Consider the following 6,339-nt stretch of genomic DNA (forward strand, 5'->3'; position numbering starts at 1 on the left):
GCCAAGATCACATTTCCCATACCCACGAACAAAACCCGACCCGTTCTACCCGGACCAACCCAAACCCCCTTTAGTTGAAACGACACCGTTTTCCTCAAGCTGAAGGATCCTGGCCCTTCATCGTGCCTCATCCAACGGCCAGGATCAACCCACCCATTCCATATATAAGCCCTTTAACCTTACCCTGCCCCCCCATCTGATACCCCAGCTCCCGTCTTCACCATCTTCCCATCAAACCCTAGAGCCGCCCCTGCATCCTTCACCATGAAAACCGGCGGCATGGACGCCGGTGACCTCGCCTTTAACACCATAGAACCCCTTGCCGTCCCGAACCCAAATCTACCAACCACACACCTCGAATCCTATCCCACCTTCTCGAATCTTCATTTGAAGATTCGAGTCGGAACCTAATCTACACCGATCTGCCCTAAACTCATACCAGACACTCCCCAGACCCCCCTCGTGACCAAACCATACTTGGTTTGGTCCGAATCTGACCAGGGAAGCATGAATCCCAGATCTGATTTTGGAACTTTGTGGTTCTCCGTCACTGGTCCACCTTGTCCAAACCGAAGAGATTAAGGTCTAATGGACCTTAGTCGAAGTGTTTCTCATCTGAGAAACACTTCGATTAAAGTCCGTTCAGCCTTAAGAAAGGCCTGACCGAGTCCGAGTCAAGACTTTTGATTTTTCGAGTTTTAAGGTGAGTTTGCTTTCTTTTCTTTACTTGTTTTAGTCCATGTGATTTGTTTTTAAAAGCTGTTCATGATTATTGAAATCTGTTGTTTTGAGTTTTTATCAACTGTGTCCTGTCCACTTTGCCTGAACTTTTGTTGCTTGATTGAGTATCTTCTGCTACTTGTTCTGATAGTATGTACGTATGTATTTGTTGTGTAATAATTGAGCTTCAAATGTTGACTGATCAATTGGTTCCTCGAGTACCACTTTGCTCAGTCAGTATAATTCGAATCATGTATCGATACTGTTTAGGTGTCTGATTTTTGGCTACGATTGTATATGTTAATGCTAATATAGTCGAGTCGACATATGTCGTCAATTAGTTTCAACTGTCTGAACAAAAATAAATCGATTTGCTTCTGTTGAACATTGCCTGCATCAATTAAGAACCAAGTTCAGTTACTTATAGTTGTCAATATGATTTCAGAAAACCTAAGGCTTGGTCTGTAATTGAAATATGAGTTGATGGCATGTGCACTTGTGCACATCATGTGCATTATGCACAGCCTGTTTACTGCATAAAAGGGCTTTGGATTTAAAAATGGTTTGACAGCATATGCTGTCAGATATATTCTACTGCCCATACTTTGCTTTAGTTTAAGAAGTATTAAACCTTTTAAAGGTTAAATCTGCCAGGGAATGTTGATGGGGTTTAATACTTAATTAGCTAAAGTGGAACTGAAAATGGAAGGCACATGGGAGGGGTATGTTGATATATCCTAAACAGGCTGTTGAAAGGGGTAAGGTTAAGGCCTATAAAAGAGGGAAGACATCTGATAAAAAAAAAGAGAGAGGATTAGAGGTTAGAGACCCCTGAAGGATTAGAGGAGAAAAATATACACATTGTGAGGATATAAGAGAAAAAGAGAGAGCTGATAGAGATACACAGACAGGGATTAGAGGAAAGAGGGCACAGGGATATACACATACAGAGAGGATTGAAAAAGGATGGAACTGATTTTAGGAAAACACAGATAGAGAGAGGTTAAGAGATAGAAAGTACACAGTCAACAATCAGAAACTGTTTCTTCCTATTGTTTGTTTGGGTTTCATTTGTTCAACTTGTTCAAATCAATTCTGATTCTTTGAAGTTCCAATTGTGTCTACTAGTCGAGTGTTTTCATTGGTCTACTACTGGTTTTGGTCTGCCTGGAGTTCTGATTCTGCTCCACTGTGTGTTGCTGTCATTTGGCTACTTCTTCTATCGGCTATAGTTGCATTCCTGCACTGGAGCCTGTTCTGCTGGGTTGTTTTGTTTGCTGCTATTCTGTCCTGCTGCTATTGCTAGTCCTGTTTCTTGCTGCTGCTGATTTCCACATCTTCTTCTTCTTCTCCTTTGCATTTTCAGTATTTCCAGGTACACATTTCAAGTCCCATATTGATGTAACTGGAACAGTTTGAAAGCATGAAATGAAAAAGGTTGAAGAAGTTCAAAGTTATTTGTTGTAATATTCACGGTATATTAATGGGCCTGTGAAGTTGTTAGTTTCCAATTCAATAGTACGAAAGTGTATGTTAACTAATACTCATCTGAGCTTAGTCCTTCATGTTTTAGTTTGTAGCTATTTGTTAATACGGGGTATGGATACTCCAAACTTATACTATGCTGACTTGTTTTTATTTTAGTCTTTTGCTGGGTCTCGTTAGGCAGTACATAAGATCATATTCAAATCCCATTAGTAACAACGCCTAGTAGTTAATTCCCTTAATTCAGCCCCAATAAGTCTAGTTAAATTCAATTCAAGAAACGTTTGGACACAAGTATAACATTGGGTCAATCTCGAATGTAATTTCTTTGTCCAATTAAAGTACGTTTCACAAGTTATGCCATCCCTCCACTTTGTAAATAATTAATCAGAAATTGATAAGAATCCGGATTAGGCAAAAGCATATAGTTAAATTAGCATGTTCCTTTTCTTTTAGTTTTAGGGACAAACGTAACAGAAATGTAGTCACTGTAGGATACCCTTCTAAAATAATGAGACGAGCCTCGCCAAATAAAAATGTAAATTGTGGGGCCCTCAATAAATAACCATAATGAGTGTTTTAGAATTCAGGCTAGGCCGTTTAGTGAATCTCACGGCCTTCCACCAAATAATAACGCGCTAGACTCTTCGGGCACGGTTTAAGTAAATTATATTCTTAAATTCGGGTGCACATTGATGTGACCCAAATCCAAATCTCAACGGAGTCAAAATGTGTTAACAACTACGGGTGCATTGACTGTGACGTGGTTTGAGATGCATTTTCACGACGTTGCAATTCTATAAAAATAAATGATAATAATAAAAGCGGTTTAAACTTAATAAAAGCACATAAGTCACAACATGTATTTAAATCAGATATTTAGCCATTATAACAATTTAAGCGACCGTGCTAGAACCACGGGATTCGAGGGTGCCTAACACCTTCCCTCGGGTCAACAGAATTCCTTACTTAGAATTTCTGGTTCGCAGACTTCATTTGGAAAAGTCGAAAATTTCCTCGATTTGGGATTCAAGATAAACCGGTGACTTGGGACACCAAAAACCAAACCTTCCCAAGTGGCGACTCTGAATTAAATAAATAATCCCATTTCGAATATTGTCACTTAAATTGGAAAAACTCCACCCGCGCATTTAACCCTCCGGGGCCGGGCGCGCAAAAGGGAGGTGTGACAGCTCTGGCGACTCCGCTGGGGATCTAACCTAGAACCACTGGTTCAGGGTTCAAGAATTCGAGCTTAGAGTAATTGTTATATTTGGCTTTATTATCTGATCTTTATTACATTTACATAACGTGCTAAATGTTGTCTTTTACCGCTTTGATATTATCTGAACTGTATATAAACTGTGCCAAAACCCTTCTTTTCTTACCTCCGGGGAGAAGCTCGCTGGTCGAGACTCCCTATTCTGTTAGTGTCAATACCTGAAATAAGAAAGAGGTCGGACAAGTTACAAAGCCGGACGATCTCGCGGGTCCCCGGTACGTAGCCCCCTCCTCGACTCGAGTTGTCCGCTCGGGTACACAGTCTAGAACAAATACCCAGGTTACGAACCTAAAATAACTTGACTTCATGCCGGAGCCCTAGTAGGAACGCTTATCTGCATCATGTCGCATTTGACTTAGGGGACTCAACACCGGGGTTGGGTCCGTCTAGGACAGGCAACCTGAAATGAAAAGACCACCCTGCTGCATCCTATTTGTTTTGTGCATTTATTTGCTTCGGTTCCGCATGCTGACCGGTTTCTAAAAAAGGAAAATAGCAGCGTAGGGAGATAATTACTTATTTTGGAAAAATGAAACCAATGTTCAAGTATTGTCAAAACCTCGCCGGAATTTTTCTAAAAAAAAAAAAAGGAATAAAAACAAAATTTGTCTTCTTAGTTTGAATTATTAAAAAAAAAATTTTTTTTTTCTTTCATGTCCAAAATAAAAAAAAAGAAGGTATTTATTTAAAAGTAAAAAAAAAATGGAAAATTCATAATTCAAAAAATGTGTTGTTTCTTTTGTAGTATCCCTTTTATAAATTCAGACTAATAGTCCAAATATTGCCTAAAAAAAAATAAATAAATATTTTCTTTAGTCTTTATCTTTTTTTTCAAAAATAATAAAAAAAAATACTTATTCTTGATTTCTAGGTTTATTTGATTTTCTCTATTCATGATATGCCCGAACTACGCCGGTTTGATTCTCACCGAATGTGAGATACGTAGGCAACCCTCGTCGGGTTCAACCCCATTTTTGCTAAAATAGCCAAAATCAATAAATAAATAAAAAAAAGCGTTTCAAACCTTAAAAAAAAGAGTCGTAAATAAATCGGGTGACGCTGTTTTGTCATAAATAGCCGAATGTTCCCGAAAGGGACGCCGGAAGGCTGACTTTGCATAAATAGCCACTTTTGGGTCTTGTTTAGCATTTTGTCCAGTAGACCCACACAGCCTTAAAATCTTCGTCCCCGAAGTGTTTAAAGGCCGTGTTCAAAACTTGATCCCCTCTGTAAAATATTTTGAGTCAAGTCATTTTTGTTAAAATCACCTTAATAAATGTGCAGGATGAGCACGATGCAAAATGAACATTTTTCAATAATGACCAAAATCCCTGTCGAGTTACGGCTATGGTGGAATGATCTAGGTGTTGAAGGACAAAATGAGGTTAAGAAATATCTGAAAGGTCTTGTGGGTCTATTGGAAATCCAGCCTCGGGGAGATATCATAAGAGCTTTGGTTACCTATTGGGACCCGGCGCACAATGTTTTCCATTTCTCTGATTTTGAGCTCACCCCGACTTTGGAAGAAATGGCCGGATACATCGGGAATACTGAACTTCCGTTGAGGGAAAAATACTTGGTCGCCCCGAGAGTCGTCACGGTACATCGGTTCTTAGATTCATTGAAGATACCTAGAACAGTCCACAACCCGGATCTGGCAGCCAGATTTTGTACTCCATGCTTCGTATATGATAGGTACGGTCATGAGGGGGGATTCAACAATCCAATCAACAAACTGTGCAGCAAAGGAGTTCGTCAGAAGTGGGACGAGCACAGACGGGTAGTGTTCATGATAATGTTCCTGGGTCTTCTGGTATTTCCGAGGAAAGATGGAAACATTGATTTGAAGATATCTGGGGTCGTCAGCACTTTACTCACGCAAAGTGACAGTACTCTCGCGCCAATGGTGGTATCTGACATCTTTCGAGCTCTCACAGCTTGTAAAGCTGGGGGAAATTTCTTCGAAGGTTGTAACTTGCTCCTACAGATATGGATGACCGAGCACCTCTGCCATCATTCCGGGATTTTGAGCCATGGTTCCCCGGAAAAGACCCGCATAGAAGAATCTTACACGAGAACCAAAGAGATCATTTTGCCCAAAGGAGTCCTGGCATGGACCTCGTTCTTGCAAGCTCTTACTGCCAGCCAAATACAATGGACGTTGGGATGGTTGCCTGTTGATGAGATCTTATATATGTCGGCGGCTAAAACTCATTTCTTGCTGATGGGGCTTAAGAGTATTCAACCTTACGCACCCGACCGAGTTTTGAGACAGTTCGTAAGATGCCAGACAGTACCTCATGAGGAAGATCTTAGCGCTCAAGCAGTTGAGATAAGTCCTAACGGACAGTTCCCAGAAGCAAAGATTCGCCAAATCTGGAATGAGGGTCAATATTTGAAATCAGATACTTGCGTGCGGGATCGAGCCAAAGGAGAAATGGCGCCAGGTTACCTTGCATGGTATAGAAGGGAACTCGAGCATGAAAGGCCAGCTAAGAGACCCCACATCCGGAATTTCACCGAGCCATCGCAAAGGCATTGGGATTGGTTAGCAAAGGAAAGAGGCTATTGTGCCGAAATCAGCAGGTTAAAGCAACAAGTAGAAGGCATGAAATACGAGCACAACGTGCAAATTGCTACCGATCTGGGAGAGCGGAATAGGTTAATTCAAGAAAATGAAATGCTCAGAGCCCAGATCAAACAGATAAGGTTGGATGCAGATAAACAGCCAAGGCGTCGATCAGACGAGCACCTGATAAAAAGGCTAAAAAGCGAGATCAGAGAATGGCAAGATGGTTTGGAGAAATCTGAAAACGTCATAGCAGAGCTCAAAGCACAGTGGGATACAAGAG

This window comes from Nicotiana tabacum, chromosome 10 (assembly GCF_000715075.1).
Source record: "Nicotiana tabacum cultivar K326 chromosome 10, ASM71507v2, whole genome shotgun sequence".
In the NCBI taxonomy this organism is placed as follows: domain Eukaryota; kingdom Viridiplantae; phylum Streptophyta; class Magnoliopsida; order Solanales; family Solanaceae; genus Nicotiana; species Nicotiana tabacum.